This window comes from Macrobrachium rosenbergii, chromosome 51, assembly GCF_040412425.1.
Source record: "Macrobrachium rosenbergii isolate ZJJX-2024 chromosome 51, ASM4041242v1, whole genome shotgun sequence".
Lineage (NCBI taxonomy): Eukaryota > Metazoa > Arthropoda > Malacostraca > Decapoda > Palaemonidae > Macrobrachium > Macrobrachium rosenbergii.
In genome coordinates this window covers 50,281,996-50,306,249 of record NC_089791.1, presented here as the reverse complement: position 1 = coordinate 50,306,249, position 24,254 = coordinate 50,281,996, and the positions used below count along the sequence as shown (strand labels likewise).

The 24,254-nt window shown below is 43.7% G+C and overlaps 2 protein-coding genes across 3 annotated transcripts in view; one reads left to right on the top strand and one right to left on the bottom strand.

Annotated features, from left to right (window-relative positions):
* LOC136833395 (putative methyltransferase C9orf114 homolog) overlaps positions 1-7,363 on the bottom strand; it is a 70,049-nt gene extending 62,686 nt beyond the window's left edge. Inside the window, exon 1 of one of the 2 annotated variants that reach the window (XM_067095492.1) lies at positions 7,155-7,363. The gene's annotated coding sequence lies outside the window, so the exon portion shown is untranslated. Of the gene's footprint in view, positions 1-7,142 lie in introns of both variants that reach the window. The other variant, XM_067095493.1, reaches the window with a different exon arrangement.
* A 1,580-nt stretch (positions 7,364-8,943) lies between these two features.
* LOC136833392 (proteoglycan 4-like) overlaps positions 8,944-24,254 on the top strand; it is a 433,343-nt gene continuing 418,032 nt past the window's right edge. The window contains exon 1 of the mRNA XM_067095476.1: positions 8,944-9,238. The gene's annotated coding sequence lies outside the window, so the exon portion shown is untranslated. The remainder of the gene's footprint in view (positions 9,239-24,254) is intronic.

Here is a 24,254-nt window from a genome sequence, read left to right as displayed (position 1 = left end):
AGCTCTCCTTCTTCCACAGGAGCAACTGAAGGGGCAGGAGGAAGAACCGGGAGGCCGAAGTCCTTGCAGACCAACATGCAAAGGGACTTCTGCTTGGAAGAAGTCCGAGAGGAGTCGCGAAAAGTCGAGCAGAAGAGTCAAAATGAGAGTCTCGGCGGCGTCTGGCGAGAAATCCCGGCGGAGCTTCTTGACGAGCGATCCGCGAGTCCTGGTGAGGAAGCGAGCAGCGAGGCGTCATGCCTACGCAGCAAGAGGCGTCGTGCGAGCAGCAAGGGGCGTCTTGGCGAACTGCAAAGGGGCGTCTGTCGAGCAGCCAGGGGCGTCATGACGAGCAGCAGGAGGGCGTCATGTCGAGCAGCAGGGCGTCCTGCCCGAGCAGCATGAGAGCGTCGCTTAGCCCCCAGCATGAGCGTCGCATGCATGAAGCGTCATGACGAAAACAAGAGTGCGTCGTGGCGAGGGGCGTCAAGCCTGGCAGCGTGGCGCATCAGAAAGCGAAGTGCGATCCCTGCCAAGACCAGTAAAGCGCTGAGCAACAGGACTTCTGTGAGGCGGCGAAGCATGAACGACGACGAGCGTGGAGAAGAAGGGAAGGTTTAACCTCTTGATGAGCGGCGGGGAATCCTTCCGGCGGCGACACGCATCCAGTCTCCTTCTGGGCCGTAAAGCCAATTGCTCCTGCATGCTAGGAGCAGCTTACGGTAGGAGAAGATTCCTCCTCAGAAGGACTGATCTATGAGAAGAAGAGGCGGGGGCCTTCTTCCTTCTCACAGAAACAACAGCCTTCTTTCTGGGGCGAGCGGAGCGCTCAAAAAGCGTCATCGTCCGATGGCGTCCTGGTCTCTTCTGCGGTGGGATGGCGTCCAAAATCCTCCGGAGAAAAGGGGCGTGGCGTCAGAAAAGGGGCGTGGCGTCCCCTTCTTTGAAGCTTCTCTTCAAAGGCGAGAATCCCGAGATTTCCATTCCCGGCGGGGAGGAGGAATCGGGGAAAGCAATCCTTAAGGATTCGTGCGAGCACGATCATGGCAGCCTGGGAAGCGTCATCAGGACATGCGAAGGGCGTAGATCGGTGGAGTCCCGTAACCCTCTTGCGGCTTCGACTTGCCCACTCCCTGAGTCCTGGGAGTCCGACAGAGGTCTAGACCTAGGCGTTATCCCGGCCCGATCTGACGCCCCCTCCACAACACTAGGGGCCGGACACTATCACTGCACTTCACAGCACTTTGAAGAGCGAGCATATTAGCTTCAAGGTACGAATGGAAGACATAATAATCGCCAGGGCATCACCATCCGCGGGCACAACCCCCCAGGGTTAGGGGCAACACCACAGGGTTGGGAAGAGCTACGTCTACAGGAGGGTTAACAGGTGAAAAAACTACCCTGACTCCTACCACTTCTGGAGGAAGACCTCCTGATCCTATCTCGCTCTAAGCTTTCTCACATAAGAATCATAAGTCCTCAACTAGCATCAGACAAAGATTCCACTCCTTGCATCGGTCATTCAACAAACAAACATGTCCTCTACAACCCGAGCATACAGTGTGAGGATCTACGAAATTTTCGGTAGCCTCACCTTACAGTCTTGCACTACGGCAAACTCGATAACTAGAAGAACTAGATTCAGACATCTTAATCCCAGGAAAAAGCAAAGCCAAATCCAAACAAACCACAATAGCGTATGCCTAGCCACAAGTCGAGTCAAAACCAAAAATCAAACAAATACTCAAGTGACAACCCAAGTTTAGCGAAATCCAAGACGGAGGTACTGAAAACAAGTGTTGACAGTACCGGCGACAGAAAAAATCTGAATAGAAAATGGGAATGGTTCTGATACCCGCCTCCCAGCGGCGGAATGAGTACTAACCACCTGATCTCCCACTGCGTGTGTCGTAAGTTTTGAAATTCTGTCGGACTAACAGAGAATACAGCTATATATATATCTGACAGGTAAGTCTCATGAACAAATCAATTATTCTATGGCCAATACATAATACACAGTTTCAAAATGCACTAAAGCAGTCACCTCTGCTGCATACACCAATACACAGTCTGGTAGTCTTACCTCATATACTTCATCTATAAACATAATAGTACAGCCACCTCCATCTTTTTATTTACAGCTATCTGTATAGATATCTGTCTGGGCCTTGTGCTTTGCATCATATTAAAAAAAATTAGTCCTGATCTGCTCTTGTAACTGCTCTGTTTTACTGATATTCTTTGGGCTAAATGCAATTTCTAGTGGTCTCACTTCATCAATTTTTTAACAGACTTACTAATTGCATCATCAAAATTTTCTGACCATCATAATTGAAAGGGTTTTGAAGATCTTGAACCAAACCTTTCCAAGTTACACACTCCAAGAATATCAAAGGTTGTATTTATGGGGGAGCTTTTTAGCTTTGCAGTACCATATAGGGCAACCCAAGCTCCTCTCTTCAAAGTGGACTACACCTAACTCCTCCAGTTTGGACACAGTAGCTGATTATATCAACTGATTAACTAATTTAATATTATGCGATGTTAAAACAACTAGGATCATCAACAAACTGATCATATCTAACACCCATAGTCCAGTTTGGACCTGTACTGATAATCATGATTCTGAGTATAGATTTTTCTTCTATCTTTTACCAACTCCCAGTTACAACCTAATACTTCTTTTAAAATATTCAATGATTTTTAATTGCCAGTTAACTGGTCTATATCACTTGATCAAGTTAACTTTTTGTCAAATGACATGCCTAAAAATTTCACAATTTTTTCATGATGTAAAATATTGCCAGTTAAGGGCATAGCATCCAAGGTTAGGTTAGGTACAGGTAAGTCTGGTTAGGTTACATTCCTTCTGAAATGTCTACTGCAAAAATGCCTACTAGGATACAGTGGGTCATATTCTCTCTGAAATACCTACCACAGAAATGCAGGTAAAGCTGAAGAACACTACTATACCCTGGTTCCCGTCAGTCGCTTACTGGGATATTTATTGCCTTTCCTTCATGTTTTTGTTTATGTCGTTTTTTTCTATTTATGATATTTACTGTCTTTTGTCTATGTTTTTACATTCATCCCCTTGAGGCTGGTACTAAACACAGAGCCCACGTTGCACATAAACTGGTAGTTACCGAACCCAGGGGCGAGGTAGCAGTCTTCAGTTTTACCAAAATGACTGCTACAGTAGCCGTGGATAACCTACAAAGGCTAGGCTATTCTTTAACAAGTGGTCTAGACACAGATAAATTAGTCTAGGTAGAACTAAGCAATAGCTCTGCATGGGTTATTACTTTGGAAATTGATTTTTCCAATAGTATTTTGGTTGTGTATCAAGAATTTACCATTATTTTTTGTCAGTCGACTGTAATTAGGCCTGATCTGTAAATAACCTCAGAAACTGTATGCTGGCCATCCTGGAATGCTATCATACATGCACAGTGTTATAGGGGAGCTTTGGTAAAAAGTGAGGTTTTCTTCACCAGGGGATCTGGGGGCAGAACTCCCCGACTAAGGAACAGTTAGGGTATGTTAGGTTAGTACAGTTCCTTTCATAATACGTTTCCTTAGCCAGTCCTTTCTTAAACATATTACTCCCTGATGACTTGCACATTCACGGAACCATTCCATAACAACATGGCAGTTCAGTCTTTTTCCCGACGTTTCCAAAAGCCTGCATTCCCAAAGGGTCCCCAACCATGTTGGGTAGACATGATGTTAATAATAACTGACCAACAATTAGCAACACCACCTCCTTCATCAGCAACACTATAAGTATAGGAAAAACCAATTTCCAAGATAACAGTCCAGGTGGAGCTCTTGCTTAGAAATGTCGGAGGAGCTAAGTATTAGCTCCATATCAGATATTACCTTGGAAATTGACTTTTTATGTAGTACTTTGGTTGCTTATCAAGAATTTACCATTATTTTTTGTTGCTCAACCCTAATTAACCCTTAAACGCACCCATTCACTTGGACGTATCATACGTCGACTAAAATTATCTGTTGGGTGCCGAGTGGGCTTTAACCGTTTTCGACACAAAAAATTTCAACCTTTGGTCATATCATTTTTGTGACTAAATGCTTTGTGAAAAATGCAAATATAGCTAAAACTCTTACATTCTAGTAATATTCAATCATGTACCTTCATTTTGCAACATATTGGAAGTCTCTAGCACAATATTTCAATTTATGGTGAATTTTGAAAAAACTTTTCTTACGCCGCGAGCGGTAACTCAGCGAAAATTTCATAAATTCTTTCGTCATTTTGTTGTAATTTTTTACTGCTCTATATTAGCCGTTACATAAAGTTTTATGTATGAAAATGTGCCCAATTTCATGTGCAATACAGCAAAAATACAACCCATGGTTGTAGCTTTTATCAGTTTGAAATATTTTCATATAAACCCACGATAACTGCCAAAAATTTCAACCTTCAGTCACTTTCACTTTCGACCGAAATGGTAAAAAACACAATTTAACCTAAAACTCTTACATTCTAGTAATATTCAATCATTTACCTTCATTTGCAACCAATTGGAAGTCTCTAACAATGTTCGATTTATGGTGAATTTTTGAAAAAAACTTTTTTCCTTACGTCCCCCAGAAATTCTTTAAAATCACGTTGTATTAATGTTTGCACTGTTTTATATTAGTCATTACATAGAGTTTTATATATGGAAATGTGCACAATTTCATGTAGAATACAACGAAAATAACTCATGGTTGTAGCTTTTATCAGTTTTGAAATATTTTCATATAAATCACGATAACTGCCAAAATTTCAACCGGTCAACTTTCACTTTCGACCGAAATGGTAAAAAACACAATTATAAGCTAAAACCCTTACATTCTAGTAATATTCAATCATGTACCTTCATTTGCAACAAACTGGAAGTCTCTAGCATAATATTTTTGATTTATGGTGAATTTCTGAAAAAAAAAAATTTTCCTTATGTCTCTTGTAGCGGTAACTCAGCCGAACATCTCGAAATTCTTCGTCATGTTGTAAATAATGTTTGCATCGTTTCATTAGTCGTTTTATAAACTTTTATATATGAAAATTGCACCAATTTCATGTAAGAATACAACAGAAAATAGCTCATGGTTTGTAGCTTTTATCAGTTTTGAAATATTTTCACATAAATCACGATAACTGCCAAAATTTCAACCGGTCAACTTTAACTTTCGACGAAATTGTAAAAATGCAATTATGCTAAAACTCTTACATTCTAGTAATATTCAATTGTTTAACTTCATTTTGCAATAGATTGGAAGTCTCTGCACAATATTTCGATTTATGGTGAATTTTTAAAAAAAACATTTTCCTTATGTCTGCGTGGTAACTCGGCCGAACATTCTTTAAATCACCGTTGTGTAATATTTGCACCGTTTATATTAGTTAGATTACATAAGTTTTATATATGAAAATGTGCGCAATTTCATCATAAATACAACAAAAAATAAATCATGGTTGTAGCTTTTATCAGTTTTGAAATATTTCCATATAAATCACAATAAATAGAAAAATTCGACTTTAGGTCAACTTTAACTCGACAGGAAATTGAAAACTACAATGTAGCTAAAACACTTACAGTCTAGTAATATTCAATCAATTAAGCTTCATTTTTTTCAAATAACGGAAGTCTCTAGCACAATATTTCGATTTATGGTGAATTTTGAAAAAACATTTTTACGTCCGCATTACAATTCATGCATCATTTGTGATAATATTTTCTCTGTGTTGCTTTTGATCGTTTTAAAATTTGTTATATACCAAAAATCATCGCAATTTAGTGTACAATACAACTAAAAAAATTAACTCATTAGCTTTAACCGTTTGCTTACAGCGATTTGTATACAATTATATCGAGCTTTTTCGCTGTCATATATTCCAATATTTATATATGATAATGATATTTTTTTCATTTCTGATGGTTGCATACTAAACTCAGGCAATGACAAAAAAAAATGAGCCAAAAATGAACTCTTAATCTTAAAAACTAAGCGTGCTGTGATTTTTGAAAAAACTTTTTTTCCTCTTGGTATCTAACTCACGAGCATGCGGCATACGGGAGACGTTTTTGTAAATAGGGCTTCGGCGTTAAAGGGTTAACCTCAGAACTGATTCTATTTTTGCTATTCCGCATGCGCAGTGTTATAGGGGAACTTTTGGTAAAACGTGAAGTGTCCTTCACCCAGGGCCCTGCCCCCAGCTAAGTAACATAGCCGGTTAGGTTAGGGTACATTAGGTTAGTAAGGTTCCTTTTGTAATAGATTTCCGTAGACAATCCCTTCTTGAGCATATGGCTCCCTATCTCTTGTATTGACGGAACCGTTCCATAGCTCTACAATCCGTAAGGAGCTAATACTTAGAAATACCAAAACACCTTACTAGTCTAGGTCTACTTAAGCTATGGGGTAATTCTAAGCCGGCTGTCCGCGGTGAGCTAGACTGTGGCAATTGGCGTTTTCTATGTTATTTTACTTGCTTTACAAGAATTTAAAGTCATATTTTGTCGACCGGCTGCAAAATATACGTAATTGACCTTTGAAGACTACGACTTCAAGTACCTACTTGGGGTAGGTCTAAGCCGGCATTCGCGACAAGCCCCCCACCTCCCCCTCCATAACTAATACGGCAAAATTGTAACCAGTAAACACCTCTAGGGTACGTTGGGTTGGTATTTTTAGGGGTTTACTGGTTACAATTTTGCCGTATTAGCTATGGAGGTGGGGGCTTGCTGCGGAATGCCGGCAGACCTACCCCACATTAGGTAATACAAGTCGTGTAGTCTTCAAAGGTCAATGACAGCTTACTGCCACAGCCGGCCGACAAAATATTACTTTAAATTCCTCTAAAGGAAGTAAAATAACATAGGAAAACGTCAATTGCCATAGTCTAGCTCACCGCGGACAGCCGGCTTAGAATTACCAGCTATGGTAATAGCCTACTTAAGATGTCATAAGAAATGTTTCTAAGAATACACAAGAGGCTAGTACGCTAGCCTGAGCTACTTAGGCCTATGAAGACGATTTACAATTCTGAAAACATGACAACATAAAGTAAAGTATCATAATAAGCGTAGACTAACGTGGGTCTAGGCCTAATTTCGGTGAGTTGGTTCTCAACCGACGTTCTCTCAACTAACCAATTAGGGTACCTTAACTGAAGTTGATGATTATGTCAAAAGAAACTATATCTGCTGCTATTTAACAACAGTATCACAGTATCAACACTAATTCAAAAATGTAAACAACTGGCGTTGGCGTGCGGTGGTATTAGGGTAGGCGCACTAGTAGTAGTAGTAGTAGTGGACGAGATGAGCCTTTGAAATGGCTCCCTTCCATCTTCAATTCATCAGTAGACTTCAGACGAGGGACGATTCTCCTTTATACCGGCTCCTCAAAACACCCGTCTTTCACTGCACATTTTGTGCGTTATTATTTGAATTATATTTTTTTCTAAAGTTTAAACATATAAACTCTTGCTTGTTCCTATTTTCACTTTATCGCTTATATGAAACACAAATCTGTTAGATATTAAACTGTTTCCTATGAACAGCTGCTGCATAAATGTGAATTTTCATCTGATATGGAAGTGAATTTTACGTTCATATCGTGTTATGTGCCTAATGTCTCATTTTTATTTCACATAAACCTTCAGTCTGTTCTCCTTTGTATCTCTCTCCCCAGTTCAGTTTACAGGAGGCTATCATTTCTTGCTTACGTCACACATTTAGTCTGCAATATGTTGTAAATTATTTAATTTCGCTTATTTTTCTTTACCTTTTATTCTCAATGTTTTATTTTCTCCCAGTTCTGTTTTTATTCTGGATGGAGATGATGTGGTCTGTCTGATACAGAGCTAAGTACATGGCTTATTGTTACGAATGACTGTAGGAAATTAATTCTGCTTAATTCGCTATTATGCATGTTAGTTCCTCTGTACTGACTATTTTTTAGCTTTTCCTTGGAACTCGCATTTTCTGTTACTTCAACTTATATCCTTTTTCACTGCCCTCTTTCTGTCAGAAAGACGTATTTATGTTTATAAACTTACACCTAATGCAGTTTATTCCATAGTTCACATTAATCTTTGCTTGTTCATGTTACCAGTGACATTTAGGACGTTGACTGACCCTTAAATCTCTTTCTTAGTTCCCCAAATCTGGGTAAATGCTTTTGTAGATTGTGTACTGTGACGAACACTGCTTTCTGTGGGATATCTGTTTATAGTTTTATTAAGTCCTCCTTGTCTAAGACTGTCATTAGTCTCTGTTAGTTCGTTATTTGTTGTATTTTATGCGAGTGAATAACCTGCAGCAAAGAAATTTTCTTATTAAACTTTTATTTTTATAAAAAAATAATTTAGAATCTACATAGGTTGTTCAAAAAGTAAATATTCAAATTGATGTTATTTGATGCTGGAGAATGCAAGTCTTGTAAAGACTTAAAGAAAATACCTCACCACATCTGAACAACACAATGAATTTTCTGTCCCAAGAGGACATTGTCCTAATCCGTCCTTCCTTTGAGTAGGCGACATTTCATGGTCGGTTTGTCATGATCTTCGCGTTTCTCTTTAATTCTGCGTAAGTGTTAGTTAATGTATGCGATACATGTTTTCCAAGGGAAATAACATAAGCCACGTAATACGCCATGCAAACATTTTTATGTCTATATTTTTCTCTCTCAACATTTACTTATTGTTCATTAGAAATCGAAATAGCTGTCTTATGTTACAATGAAATTATTATATTGACATTTAATACATTCTCACAGAAGCAATCTTACCAGTTGTAAATCACAATTGTCGTATTTACTGAAGTTTTAGCAAAATAAAAAAAATAGGAAATTTGTTATAATCACGTCTGATATCACCGGAAGCAACAACTACCGAATCCTTGCAAATTATTAAAATGAAGAAAAGTCTTCTTATGTAGCTGTGTCCCTCAGATTTATCCGCTGTCGTGCCCGTTGATTTGTAGTTAAGTGCTTGAAACAGTGTTTGTTACTGTTTTAAAAATTGGAGTGAACTTTTTTTCAATATTAGCTTTAGAATGTTAAACTGTGAATTTGCTCTCTGTTTTAGTGCCCAGTGAATAGGAACATCCGTTATAGCCACATACCATTCACTAAACCCAGTGGCAGATGGACATACGAGTTTGGTATCTGGTTTAGCATTAGCCTAAGCAAGTGCTGTTGAATTTACAAGAACTTCAAAGCAGACAGGCAAGACCAGTTGGTAAGTAACGTCATAGCCTATGAATATACTCGTATAATGTAGGCTAACGTAATGTACCTTAGTGACCTTTATAGCAAATAAATTTTTGTTCTTCCTGTATTTGGGTAATTCCTAGTTATATATTGTAATTCTTTGGTGAAATTACAATCCCTAGACAGATACATAAACTTTATAGCGTTGTGTTTCTAGTTGGTTCACTTCCTGTATTTGGGTAATTCCTAGTTATATATTGTAATTCTTTTTTGAGTTTGCTTCCCATCGATACATAAACTTTAAAATTGTGTTTCTAGTTAATTTCACTTACTGTATTTGGGTAAGCTAGTTATATATACTGTAATTCTTTGGTGAAATTACAATCCCCAACAGATACAAAACTTTACGAGCTGTGTTTCAGTTGTTTTCACTTCCTGTATTTGGGTAATTCCTAGTTATATATTGTAATTCTTTGGTGAAATTACATCCCTGACAAATACTGTAAACTTTTACGTTGTGTTTCTAGTTGGTTATTTGCCTGTATTTTGGGTAAAGTTATATATTTGTAATTCTTTGGTGAAATTACGATGAAAATAAACTTTATAGCGTTGTGTTTCTAGTTGGTTCACTTCCTGTATTTGGGTAATTCCTAGTTATATATTGTAAATTACAACAGACAAAACATAAACTTTATAGCGTTGTGTTTCTAGTTGGTTCACTTCCTGTATTTGGGTAATTCCTAGTTATATATTGTAATTCTTTGGTGAAATTACAATCCCTAGACAGATACATAAACTTTATAGTGTTGTGTTTCTAGTTGGTTCAGTTGCATTTCTGATTAGCCTATTATATAAGCCTCTTGTATGTTCAAACCACTTTGTGTGTGTTTTCCCTTTCCCTTATGCAATATTCAATAATTATGGGGTGCCCCAATGGAAAGGTGGGGTTTATGAGTGAAGGAATGCTAAGGATAAGAGTGTAGTGCTTCAATCAGAGATGTTATATACAGAAATCATTACATGATCAGTCAAAAAATATATACAGAAATCATTACATGATCACTCGAAAAAATACAAAGTCCAGTATTTCTAAGTAATAGCTGTATGGAACAGTTCCACCAATATGAAAGTCTTTAGGGAGCCATATGTTCAAGAAGAGATTGGCTGAGGAAACCTACCATAATAGGAACTGTACTAACGTAACTTACCCTAACCTAACCTAACATAGGCCGTGTTACTTAGCTGCCCCCCTCGGACCCCCTGGTGAAGGAAATTCCACTTTTCACTAAAAAGTTCTCCTGTAACACTGCGCATGTGTGGTAGCATTCCAGGATGACCAGCAATCCCAGCATAAAATAACATATTTCTGAGGTTAATTACAGTCAGCCCCCCCAAAAATAACAGTAAATTCTTAAAGACAATCAAGGTACTGTAGAAAAACTCAGTTTCCAAGTTAATAAGGTGTGTGGAGGTATACTACAGTTTCGCCCTGTAACCTATCAGGGATGCATCCAAACCTACCTTTCCTTTACCTAACCTCACCTTAGCTCTTCGTTGGGTGAGTCGGTAGAGCTGTGGACTGGCACTCACTAGGCGGGAGTTTGATTCCCCGGCCGACTGATGAAGAGTTAGAGAATTTATTTCTGGTGATAGAAATTCATTTCTCACCATAATGTGGTTCGGATTCCACAGTAAGCTGTAGGTCCCGTTGCTAAGTAACCAGTTGGTTCTTAGCCACGTAAAATAAGTCTAATCCTTTGGGCCAGCCCTAGGAGAGCTGTTAATCAGCTCAGTGGCCTGGTAAAACTAAGGTATACTTAACTTAACCTAACCTCACCTAGGGTTCTGGTTTTGGAAGCTTTGCCCCCTTTGGACCCTCCACCTAGTTTGATTTGGAGTGCCCTAACTATGGACTCCTGACCATTACTTAGCTTGAGATTGGGCCACAAGGGGGTTTTGTGCTTCAAAACAGTCACCCCTCCATGAAACCCCCCCCCCACCATCCTAACCTGACTTTGTATGCCATAACTCATAAAAAGTAAGATACAGAATTTCATCTCATCCTTACATTTTACACAGGGTCCTGACTGACAGAGTCTACCCCTTGTTTTACCCCTTAGCATTGCACACATCATATTCTTTATCTTGAGTTTTGGGGGGTATACAGCTAGATGGCAGAGGTTTAATTGTGCCCCATTCCCAGTTGTTTTTGTGGAGGAGAGGCATTTTTCAATGGAAATCTGTTTTACATATGTAATACTGTGTCTATTTTACTTCTAAAGATCTCTTTCAACACTTCTTACACACAAGGAGGCACAATGTTAAACTGAAGAAATTGTGAAATATAAAAATTCAGAAAACATCTGGGTGTGATATTTAAAGAAATGTATGGAAAAATTAAGTATATCTGAGCTGATTAACAGGAATCCTAGGGCTGGCCTGTGAGATTAGACTTATTTTACGTGGCTAAGAACCAGTGGTTACACAGCAGCAGGACCTACAGCTTATTGTGGAATCTGAACCACATTATAGCGAGAAATTAATTTTATCACTGTGAAATAAATTCACTAATTCTTCATTAGCTGACCGGAGACTCGAAACTCAGCCTAAGTCTTAGCCACAACTCTACCCGACTACCAACAAAGGAACTAGAAAGAGCATTATAGGTTGAAAATGGTAGGTTGTTATTAAATAAAACAGAATTAATTAAAACAGAATAAATGAGTTGCCATAAGCTCTGTACAATATCACATGCGCTGAAAGCTCCTAATACCTCCAAGTTTTGGTCATTGTCCAGGAACTTAGAAAATGAACACCTTCAAGGCAATAACATTTCACCTAGCAAATTATGCAAGCCGTTATATTTTTATTGGTAATTACCTAACATTCACAAACCTCCATATTCCATTGTTTAAAAGACTTGACCTCCACTGGCCAACCATATACAGTACATATCAAGTTCTTAAACACACTTGGTGGTTGTAGTGTGTTTGGTGTAAATTCATGAGTTCTGACTAATTTGGTATTGTTGAATGACCTTGCTGAGATATCTGGGCAGGTAGGACACTGTGCCCTGGGTTAGGAGGTATTATTTTACAGCCCGTATAATCATTAACATTTTTTTAATTTATTTTTATTCCCTCAATTTGAACACCTTTTTCTTTGATCTCGCAGGCCTTGGAAGTCAAGTTACAGAGGTACTCATATTATCTTGAGATTATAAATATTGATTATTGATTTTTATGACCATATTTATCAGTGGATATTTGTACTGTACACCATTTTTGCAGTTATGGTCTTTCCCCCCCACCCCACCCCTCACCTCCCAGTTAGTTAGGACACTGCAATCCATGTCATGTTGGGGTAGCAAGGGGCCAAAGTACCCTTGATAAAACTGCTGTTCATTGCTATAAATCATTGTTGGGATTGCTCTTACACATAAAAAAATTCCAGAAACAAATATATTCCTTGTTTATATTAATAGCAGGTAACATGCAATTCTGCATTTTGTTTCAGATTTAAAAAAAAAAATAAAAATTTTTGCCATTTGTATTTATCACACATACACACACACACAGTACCTCATTATGATGTCAGGATTCTCACTATTTTTAGTGATGACTATTAATTTTCATGTGGAGTATTTGGTTGTCATAGAATATCTGGCATTTTGTAAGAGCTTCTGACACACATTAGACTATTTATAACTTGGTAAATATTGTTCCATAACTAAAATACCCACCATTTTTAATAAATGGAGCATTTGGCTACCAGTATCTTGGTCGCTATACATTTGCAACAGGAAGGATGCAGAAGAAAAACTCAAAAAGTTGAGATAAAATTAAACATATAAAAATACAGAAGGAATGTGAGTGGCTGGTGGTTGTTTTCAGTTACGTTAGGTTAGGATATATTCCTCTAGGTGTGTTTTGACAGGCTTTTTCTGAAACTTTATACAACATTTCTGAGAACTCAAAATCAGATTAATTCAAAATTTATGAAAAATACCAGTAAAACTATAATTCCATACTGTTTGCTACTCTAGTGCTTAAGTAAAAATTTACCAAATAAGGTACCAGGTTCAAGAGTGCTGTGTCCTAGCCTGTCTAGGGTGCTGTGATCCTAGCCTTAGGGCTATACCCACGCCTCCCCCAGTATTTTCCTTAATCTTGCAATGGCTGTGGAACTCTGGGTCAGTTTTACCCTATGTCAGTACGATTAATAGATGGCAAGTTAACTTCTTACCGAGATCGAATTAATTAGTTAGTGCCAATTAAGGAATAATGACAATTGCTAAATTGTTCCGACATGATATACAAACCGTCAGTCCTTTACATTAGGAATTACTTTCACCAAACTGGAAATGGCTGTGGAACTTTCGAATAAGGTGGTTAGGCAGTTACCTACCATCCGGGAGGCAGGAGTACTGCCTGCCCGGATGTAAACATTGCAATTTGCTTTCAGCCATCGTGCGCTGCAGACGTGTTTCTTGCTCTCTGCCCTGACCGCTGTTGACCTGTTTCCCCGGTGTGATCTTTCTTGTTTTTTCCTTTGCTTATCCATTATGAATGTTGATAAACCCCGTAAGCCCTCCGTCCCCCAGTGTGTATGTCCTGGGGTGGGAGGGAGGAAGTTCAGTAGCTTCCGCTCACATTGTAGATATGGACCCACACGCCCTTTGCTCCGCCTGCAGAGGATGTATGTGTTCTCGTAACTCTCCGTGCTTTAAGTGTTGTTCCTGGTCTGCTGAGCAGTGGACAAAGTTTAAGGGGAGGAGACAGTACCAAAGGAAGCCTGCCAAGGCATTGTTTGAGGGTTACACGCCCCCGACGACTCCTTGGTGGCTAACCCGTCGAGATCGTTTCTCCCTCCCTGCAAGCTTCCCCTTGTTGCTGCCTCTCCTATGGGTGAGGACTCCCCCTCCCCCTCTTCACTCGTTTCATTGGGTGTGGAAGGCCATGGGGGAGCGGATGATCAGGGCATCCTCTCTGGGGTCTCTCCTTGCTCAGGGGGTGAATTTTTCCCCGGAGTGATACTTCGCTTTGACCTGACTTTACCTTCAGGTTTGGCGGTGGAGGCGTCTCTCGGTGGCCAGGTCTCTGATCTTACATCTACCTGGCTGCACCTCGGTCTTCCTGACATTCCATCATTGGAGGGCCTGATGTCGTATCTGTCCGGCACTCCGGTGACAACCCGTGCAGCCACCATGTCAACAGTCACCATGACATCGTTTGGCAAGCTGCCTGTGGCAGTGGTCTCGCACCTGGGCACCCAGGTGTCAGCTGCTCCTGCCACGCTCATGCCGTGCCACTGCCTCCTGGCTTCCTGGTCCCTTTGTCTCTGCCTGGCTCCTCAAGTATGGTCACATCATCGGTGCTGTACATCCCTGTGCCTGCTTTTGCTGTTGCCCTTTTGCTGTTGCCGACCCATGACCGTTCCCAACTCCAGTTCCAGCTCCTGGATGTACTGACTCTCGGCCCGGCCTGGTTCCTGCTCATGCTCCACCTGTGCCCTCGATCCATGCACTGGCTTCTGGCTTTCCTGGCTCCCATGCTCTCCACCTGCCCCTGTAGCTGCTGGCCCGATCACCGACGTCTCCGCTACCCGTGTTGCGCCTGCTTCCTGGCTGCATCTGCATCATCTGCTGTTCCCTCCTGGATGGGGGACCTGACTGCCGTCCTGAAAAAGATGACAAAGAAGAGGTCTAGGAAGGTGTCGTTGTCTTTGTTGTCTGCTACCTGTTCTTCTTCTTCTTCTGAGGCTCGCCAGCCAAAGAAGAAGAAGCCTGTTTCTCACCCCCCAAGAAGTCTTAGCCTGAGACTTGTAAGGGACTGACTCCTTCCACAGGGAAGGCAGTGGGATCTCTTGTCGGTTCTTCCTGGTCCACGGGCCAGGGAACTGAATCGTTGACCCCCGGGTCAGTTGTGTCGGGAGCCAAGGGTGTGCAGACCACAGTTTGCACTCCTGCCGCTGTGCCGAAGAAGCCTGCTTCTAAGGCCAGCTATTTCTGGTGATAGAAATTAATTTCTCGCTATAATGTGGTTCCGGATTCCATAATAAGTTGTAGTCCCATTGCTAGGTAACCAATTGGTTCTAGCCATGTAAAATAAGTCTAATCCCCTTCAGGCTGTCCCTAGGAGAGCTGTTAATCAGCTCAGTGGTCTTGTAAAACTAAGATTTACTTAACTTTTTTTTTTTTCCATGTCAGATACTCCTTCACGAGCTGAACCGAGCACCTGGGTTTCTGAGGAGACCCAGGTACCCCGGTCTGGTACCGGAGAAACCTCTTTCCCTACCAACTCAGGCACAGGACGGGAGAAAGAGTCCAGGCAAGCAGGTGCTCCGACTCTTCCTGCTAGCACTTCTACAAGTGCCAAGCAAGGTTCCCGGGAAGGTGCATCGGTCTCTTGGGTCCGGACACCTGGCCAGACAGAGAAGAGGTCCCCTGCTCAGTCTTCCCGAGAGGTTTGGACCTCGAAGAAGACTGGGGCCCGTCTAGAGGACAGCACAAGTTTTTGCCAGCCAGCCACATGCTCGACTCCGCCCAGTCCCCGGCCTCGCCAGCCTGGCTCGTGGGAGCTGAGTGCGCGGCTTGACTTGCGTGAACTGCTCCACTCTCCTTGGGACAACGCTTCGCCGAGGCAAAAGCGTTCCCCTTGACCCGGGTTGCCATTACCACCGTGGGTTGGTGACTGCTCCTGGCCTGCTGCTCCTGCTGGTTCCGCCAGCAAGACCAGCAGGGCCGCCTGATCCTCCTCGCCTGTCCCCTCAACCTCCTGGGCTCCTTCCAGGGGGCGCAAGTCGGACAAGAAGAACTCCCGGGGTCTGTTAGACCTCGGGGGTGTACGTTCCTGGCTCAGTTCTTGGATCGACCAGATCATATGCCTGCATAGTGCAGGAAGGATCACAGGGGTCTGCTGAGGTTCTCTCTCCTGCAGGGAGAGTAGATTGGGAGGACTGCACCCTGGAAGGACTCGAGGGTTCTCTTCCCCAGGACGCAGACACCCCCAAGATACGGAGGACTTTTGGCGAGGTAATTGCGCTGATTCGTCAGCACAACAACCTCGGGGAAGGGACCACAGCCTCATCTGTGGATCGTCCTTCACACCTCAAATCCTTCTGGGGACCGATAAAAGAACCCAAGGTTCTGGTTGGGCTGCTGTGGTCCATGCTTGCCGAGGGGGTCCTCGATCAAGTGAACGATCTTGTCTGGGCAAGACAGTTCCTTGCAACCGAACCGCTTCGACAAGCTGTTTCCCTCTCCTCTGCCCCAACAGAAGAGTTTCTATACGCCCTCGGAGAGGCATTGCCGCCTAAACAAGTTGACCTGGACCTGGTTTGTCTAAGCCCGGGTCTCTCGTTGCAGCAACTTATTGCAGAGAATATTTTTGTACATGCAACTTACCCGTCAGATATATACTTAGCTATAGTCTCCGACGTTCCGACAGAATTTCAAACTCATGACTTTTACGCACAGGTAGGTCAGGTGATCAACCATACCACCCGCTGGGTGGCGGAATAGGAACCATTCCGTTTTCTAATCAGATTTTCTCTGTCGCTGGTTCCGGCAACATCTGTTGTTGGTTCCTCCTGCTTTGATTTTCGTTTTCTCGCTTGCTGAGGATCTTTTTAGCCTGATTTTGTGACGTATTGGATCTTTGGTTTGTATACGCTATTGTGGACTATTTTGGATTTGCTTTTTGAATTGTTCATTAAGATGTCTGACGTTAATGTTTCTTTGTGTTCCGTGTGTGCTAGGCAAGAATGTAAGGTGAGGTTGCAAAAGCTTCGTAGCCCCTCACACTGTATGTATGAGGTGTAGGGGAATGATTGTTCTTCGGACAATAGTGCAAGGAGTGTGGAGAAATTGTCTGATCAGGAATGAAGGTTTGTCTTTTATCTGAAGAAGCTTGAAAAGGATAGAGTTAGGAAAGGCTTCCTCAGAAGCTCGAGTAGGTCTCGCTTCTGCTGAGCATGATTTTGAAATTAACCCAGTAGACTCTCCTAATCCTTTGGTTTCAGCCCCTTCTCCCTTCATCGAACCTGTGGATTCGTCCTCTGAATGGCTGCGATGAAGGCGAACTTTCGTGTGAAATAACAGCTCATGCACATGAAGGAAGGTAAGAGTGACAGTGATATGTGCAGTGTCCCCAGTGTTGTGGAGGGGCGCTCTGATCGGCTCCGCGTTGCTCCTGAGGCCAGACCTCCCTTCCAAACTCCTGGGACAGTGGAGGAGGAATGGTGCCGCAGGGAGGATGTAGAGCATCCCCAACGATCAGGCGCCCTTGGCAGATCCTGTTGTTGCGTCCCAGGCCTTGGATCGCTTACAGAAAAGGTGCATCCTGAAAGTAAGTGTTTCTCGTCGTCTGGCGCCTTCTCGAGACGTGGTTGGAGTTGACTGAGGAGCGCCTTTGAAGAGATCTTGAAGGCTCCTAGAGTAGAGCGCTTGGACTCGAGCTGAGCGCTTCCCGGAGGATACTCCTATTGTCGGGAAGAGAGCTCAGATCCCCTCCTCCCTCCATCAGCGGTGAAGGATTCACGGTTAGTTACCTTGATCGGCTCCAGGAGCAGTTATCGGCTCTTGTTGGATCTCTTACTAAGGACTCCTCTTCTCGTAGGAAGGGATGACTTTCTTCCTGTCAAGAGTTTCAGGAAGCTCTCGTCTTCAACTCGTCGCTCTTCTCTGCCAAGCCTTCGCCCAGCAAGTTTCTTCGTCTCAGACGCTCTTCCGAACAGGCGCATAGTCTCCTCAGCAGGCGACTTTTCCAGGCGCTCGTCATCGGAGAGAAGCGCCTTCGCGCATTTCACCACTGTACTTCTCCTTGGGGCAGCGCTGTCGTCTTCCAAGCTCCCTCCTTCCGGCAGGCGCAGCTCCTCCTACCAAGCGCCCTCGTTTAGGCCTCTCCTCTCTGGAAGGCTCTCATCAGTGGACAGGACCCCTCTCCTGACAGGCGCCGTCCGGTCAGGCGCCATTCTCCTGGTAGCGCCATTCTCCTGCAGGCGCTCTTCGTTGACATGCTTCTCCTTCCAGGCTCGCCTCTCCTGATAGGCTCTTCTTCTCTAAGCCTCCTCTCCGCCTGCCGCTTTGGAGGAAGTTTCAGAAGAGGATTCTCCAAGGACGCTGGAGTTTCGGATTACAAACGGTTTGGCTGGTTTTAATTCAGGAGTTTGAGATTCTCTTTATCATGCTGCCCTCCTTCTCCGGGATCTTTATTAGGACAGCACCAAGTCAACTAGACCCTCTTCGTTTGTCAAGATGCGCTTTCACGATTTCGATGGGGAGGAAGGCCTTAAAGGAGTAGGGGTGGATGCAGTCAAGAAGGATGCAAGTAAGGCGGTTTTCTCTTTCCTCCTTTGAAACTTTTGGGAAAATCAGAATGTGGTATGTGAGACCAAGGAGCCTATGGTTTGGGAGCTCCCATCTGCTGACGCAGATTTCTAATCTAGTTGACTCCTCCAGGAGACTTTTCCCTTGTTTCCAGCTAAGGCGACTTGGGGAATGAGGAAATGGATCATCTCCTCAAGGGTCTTTTTAGAGTTGTGGAGGTCTTCAACTTTATGGGATTGGTCTCTTGAGTTTTGGCCAACAGGACTGGGATCCTGAATTCCTGTGTTTGGATGACTGCTGAGTGTTTTGTCTTGCTTGGACAAAGCAGTGAGGACGGTTCAGCGGGAAGTCGCTGTTTTATTCGAGCTGCTATTCTGAAGAAGAGATCAGTATTCAGCTCTTTCCTCATGAAGTCTGTGTCTCCTCTTCAGAGATCTCCTTCTGTTTGCCCTTTTTCTCCTCACCTTTTCCTCAAAACTTGGTGAAGGAGATTGCTCTTTATCTGAAAAGGCGACACAAGACCTTTGGCCCAGTCTTGAAGAGGGTCAGACCTGCAGGTCCCTTTCGCCAAGAAGGAGAAGGCTCTTTCAGGAGCCTCTTTCGGGAGGTGGTCTCGTCCAGACCTCCTTCAGGAGCAAAAGACCAGAGAGGAGGAAGGTCTTCCTCTCGTTCTATCAGAAGGACCAAATGAAGAACGAGTACTCCAGACGACAGTGGGTGCCAGACTGCTACATTCGCCGAGGTCTGGGCACAGAGAGGGGCGGACGACTGGTCCCTCTCCATTTTAAGAAGAGGCTACCTTATCCCTTCAGGGAAAGTCCTCCTTTAACCTCAACTCCCAGGAGTTATCCGCCAGCCAGGGATCCCATCAAGAATCAGGCTCTTTTTCTAGCGGTGGAACAAATGTTAGAAAAGGCAGCAATAGAACCGGTTCAAGACCTCCATTCCCCGGGTTTTACAACCGTCTTTTTTCTGGTTCCGAAATCCTCGGGGGTTGGAGACCGGTTCTGGATGTGGAAGCGCCCTGAATTCTTCATAATCAAGACGAAATTCAAAATGGAGACTACCCTCCTCGGTTCTTGCAGCTCTTCGTCCAGGGATTGGATGGTCTCCTGGACCTGCAGGACGCTTACTTCCACATTCCCATTCATCCTCGTCAAGAAAGTTCTGAGTTCGTGATTCGGGAAAAGTTTTTCAATTCAGGTCCTGTGCTTCGGTCTTTCGACGCCCCACAAGTGTTCACGGCATCTTAAGGAATGTGGCACGCTGGCTTCAATTAGAGGGAGTGAGGATATCAATGTATCTCGACGATTGGCTGATTCGAGCTCAATCAAAGGACAGTTGTCTGGGTACTTGTCGATCACCTAAATATGACACAGTCTTTGGACTAGTTAGTAACCTGACAGAAATCCCAGGTTGTTCCGCAGCAGAGCATTGTTTACCGGGGTTTGATGGATTCTCGGGTTTTTCTAGCCTTTCCATCCCAAGAGAGAATAGATCGCTGATAGAAAAGGTGACAGTTTTTCTAAGGAGAAAAAACATTGTTCAGCGAGGGAGGGACTTTTGTGGGGACCATTTCTCTGCCAACAGTTCGTCCTTTAGAAAACTTCATCTGAGACCTCTTCAGTTTTTCCTAAAGGAGAGTTGGGACCAGAAGTCTCAGGACTTAGCAACTTTGTTCAAAATTTCGGACAAGATAAAAAGAGATCTCAACTGGTGGTTGGACTCCCTGAAAATTAAGTGCAAGGACTGTCTCTTCAGTTGCAGGAGCCCTACACCTAGTGTTGTTCTCAAGACGCCTCCGAGTCGGGATGGGGCAACACTAGGTCGAGAGAAGTGTCAGGCACCTGGGAGGGAGACCAGGTGAACTGGCACATCAACAAGAAAGAACTATCAGCAGTTCATTTGGCTCATCGAGTTCTTGTCGCAGGACAAGTAGTCCAAATGAACTCAGACAACACGCATGCCCTGGCTTATAAGGAAAACAGGGAGGAACACACTCCTTCTCCCTTTACGTAAACGGCAAAAACGTTGCTGTTATGGGCTCAGGAGGAGGATCAGACTCCTCACCAGATTTGTACAGGAGAGGAATGTGGGGCCGCACCTTCTCAGCAGGAAGGATCAGGTCCTTCCCACAGTGGACTCTCCATTCAGAAGTCTGCGAAAGACTGTGGAACCTGTGGGGAAGGCCGAATATCGACCTTTTGCAACCCACTGGAATGTTAGGCTAGAAAACTACTGCTCTCCGATATCGGACCGAGAGCAGTTGCAATAGACAGTCTTCTCCTAGATTGGACAGGATTAGACGGATATGCCTTTCCCCCATTCAAGATACTAGGAGAAGTGGTAAGAAAGTTTGCATCATCGGAAGGCGCGAGACTGACACTGGTAGTCCCGTTTTGGCCAGCTCAGACTGGTTCACAGAGGTACTGAATGGATAGTAGATTTTCCAAGATCGCCTTCCACACAGGAACGATCTTCTCAAACAGCCCCACTTCAACAGATTCCACAAGAATCTCCCGCTCTCAGTCTAACTGCCTTCAGACTCAGAGGTCTGGGTCAGAGCGTTAGGGTTTCGCACAAAGCTGCGAAGGCTGTGCAAGAGCCAGAAGATCCTCAACCCTTCGCGTCTACCAGTCGAAGTGGGGAGGTCTTTGAAGATGGTGCAGGACCAATAAGATATCCTCTTCCAGTACCTCTGTGACAAACATTGCTGATTTCTTTATCTTCCTGAGGGACATTGCAACCTCGCTGTATCCACAATTAAGGGATACAGGAGTATGTTATCTTCGGTTTTCAGACACAGAGATCTGAATATCTCGGAAAACAGAGACCTTCATGACCTTATAAGGTCTTTTTGAAACAATCCAATTCAGGACTTGAAACCTCCCAGTTGAATCTAGACATAGTTTTGAAATTCTTAATGTCTAAAAAAATTGAACCTCCTCATCAAGCCTTCAGGGACTCACCAGGAAATCACTTTTCCTCTTTGCCCCTGCCTCAGCTAAAGAGAATAAGTGAAAATACAAACCTTAGACGGCAAAAGTTGGTTTTGGGGAGGTTCACTATATGTCTTTAAACCATTATTTCTAGCGAAGAATGAGAATCCTTCTAAAACTGTGGCCAAGAACCTTTGAATTAAAGGTCTTTCTTCTGTGACAGGACATGAGTTGAGGACTCTATGCCCTGTCAGGAGCCTTAAATTCTACTTAGAAAAGAAGAAATCTCTGGGAGGATCAGTTGAAAGTCTTTGGTGCTCTGTCAGAATCCTTCACGAGCGATCTCAAAGAATGCGCTGTCATTTTTATTAAGGACGTCATCAGGGCGCATATCTCATGTGAGGATGAGCACTTAAGCTTAGAGTGAAAGCACACGAAGTGAGAGCCATTGCTACTTCCTTGGCTTTTTTTCACAAGACGTTGTCTCTCAGTCTATTTTAGAGGCAACCTATTGGAGGTGTAATTCAACGTTCGCATCTCATTACTTACGAGATATTAGAGTAACATTATGATAAGTGCTTCTCTCTAGGAGCGTGCGTATCTGCAGATTTTCGGTGCTGGGACAGGGAGCTGAATCCAATCCTATTTAGTTTAGTTAATTTTGTTGTTTTTTTGCTTGGTGGTGTGTGTTTTATGGTTGGTTGAAAGAGGGTGATGGAATTTGCTTCCCTTTCAATTCTTATCACTAACAAGGTTAGGATTGGTCAGGTGGTCGGGATTGGTTGTCATGTTCCTTGTAATTTGTATGGACACCTAGCTCTGTCATGTAAGAGGATAGCCCCATTGATACGATTCAGGTGTAGGCTCGGTCATGTAAGTGGGTCAGCCCCCTTTGACACGATCCGCTATAGGCTCGGCCATGTTAGTGGGTCATCCCCATTGGCACGATCCAGAAGGGCTGTCAGTCACAGGTCACATCCTCGCTGAAGCTCCTGAGGCAAGCAGACTCATAGACAGTATCCATGAAGTCTTCTGCCCAATCAGGTAAGAACCATGGTTTTTGTTTTATCCTACAACATATGTTGTTTCCGTTTTTTAGTTATTTTCTGTCTCTTACCCTCCTCCAAGGGTGCCATTCAGCTAAGTATATATCTGACGGGTAAGTTGCATGTACAAAAATGATATTTTATGATAAAACAAAGTTTTGTACATACTTACCCGGCAGATATATACGATTGATGGCCCCGCCCAGCCTCCCTCAGGAGACAGGTGGAAGAAAATCTGATTAGAAAACGGGAATGGTTCCTATTCCGCCACCCAGCGGGCGGGTATGGTTGATCACCTGACCTACCTGTGCGTGTGCGCGAGTTTTGAAATTCTGTCGAACGTCGGAGACTATAGCTAAGTATATATCTGCCGGGTAAGTATGTACAAAACTTTATTTTATCATAAAAATATCATTTCTCTTGCAGCAAGAGGCAGCAACCCTGGAAGCCACCGCCAAGGCGGCCTTCCAGGCAGTCTCCTGGTTGGATTTGTGGTTGTTCACAGTATCCAAAGTAGTGGCTTCCTCGGGTGCTATCGTACCTGGGGAGGACTCCTCTTTTGGGAGACTGTGCCAGTCTGGAGGTAGAGCTATCTCCTACCTCCCAAACCAGATGGCAGACATGTGGGCCAACCTGGTCCTTAAGCAGAGAGACGCCGTTCTTTCTCGCTTTGGCAGATCTGTGGGACCCAAGTCGGCAATGACCCTGCGGAATGGACCGTTGCTGGGTTCTACCTCTCTCTTCCCTAGAGAGTTGGTGGGGACTGCAGTGGACAAGCGTCGGGCTGATGATTGTCACCGCCTTGTTCACCAGGCAGTGGCCAAGACCTCCGGGTCTTCGCGTTCCAGGCCTTCAAGTCAGGCTAGCTCTTCTTGGCCTCAAAGAAGTCCCAGTCTTCGAAGGGATCCCGTGGGAACACCCAGCCTTCTTCTTCCTCTGGAAAGGGTGCATCTTCCCATCCCTTTCAGCCCACTTTCCAATCCAGTAAATGAGGCAAGGTGAAGAAGGGAAATGCTAGGGGTGGCACCCCCCCCACTGCTGCCAAAGGTGGGGAGTGCCTGTCATGCCATTGGGCAACATTGCAGCAATATGGAGCCGAGACCTGGATAGCGGATGTCCTTTGGGAGGTATATCTACTACCCTTCAAGTCTTGGTTACCCTTCACCAACATTCCGGTCCTTCTCTGCACCTACGTCCAAGGATCACCAAAGGATATCTCACTAATGCAAGAAGTGCAAGCCATGCTGAGCAAGGGTGCTGTGGAAGTCGTGTCGGATCGGTCCCAAGGCTTTTACAGCTGAATCTTTCTTGTAGAAAAAGCCACCGGGCGTTGGAGACCAATCATAGACCTCTCTCCCCTGAACCGATTTGTTTGCCAGACTAGGTTCACGATGGAGAGGGCGCGATCCTTGCTCACCTCCATCAGGGAGAATGACTTCATGCTTGCGGTGGACTTGAAGGATGCGTATTTCCAAATATCCATTCATCTGTCCTTTCACAAGTCCCTCCGCTTTATCCTCGGTGAGTCTATCTTCCAGTTCAGGGCACTCTGCTTTGGGCTTTCGACCACTCCCCAGGTGTTCACGAGAGTGTTCTCTCTCGTGTCGGCTTGGGCCCATTCACACTGGATACGTCTACTGAGGTATCTCGACAACTGGTTGGTCTTGGCAAGTTCCTGCTTGCAGTTGCTACAGGACAGGGATCAGCTTCTCGGGCTTTGCTGCGAGCTTT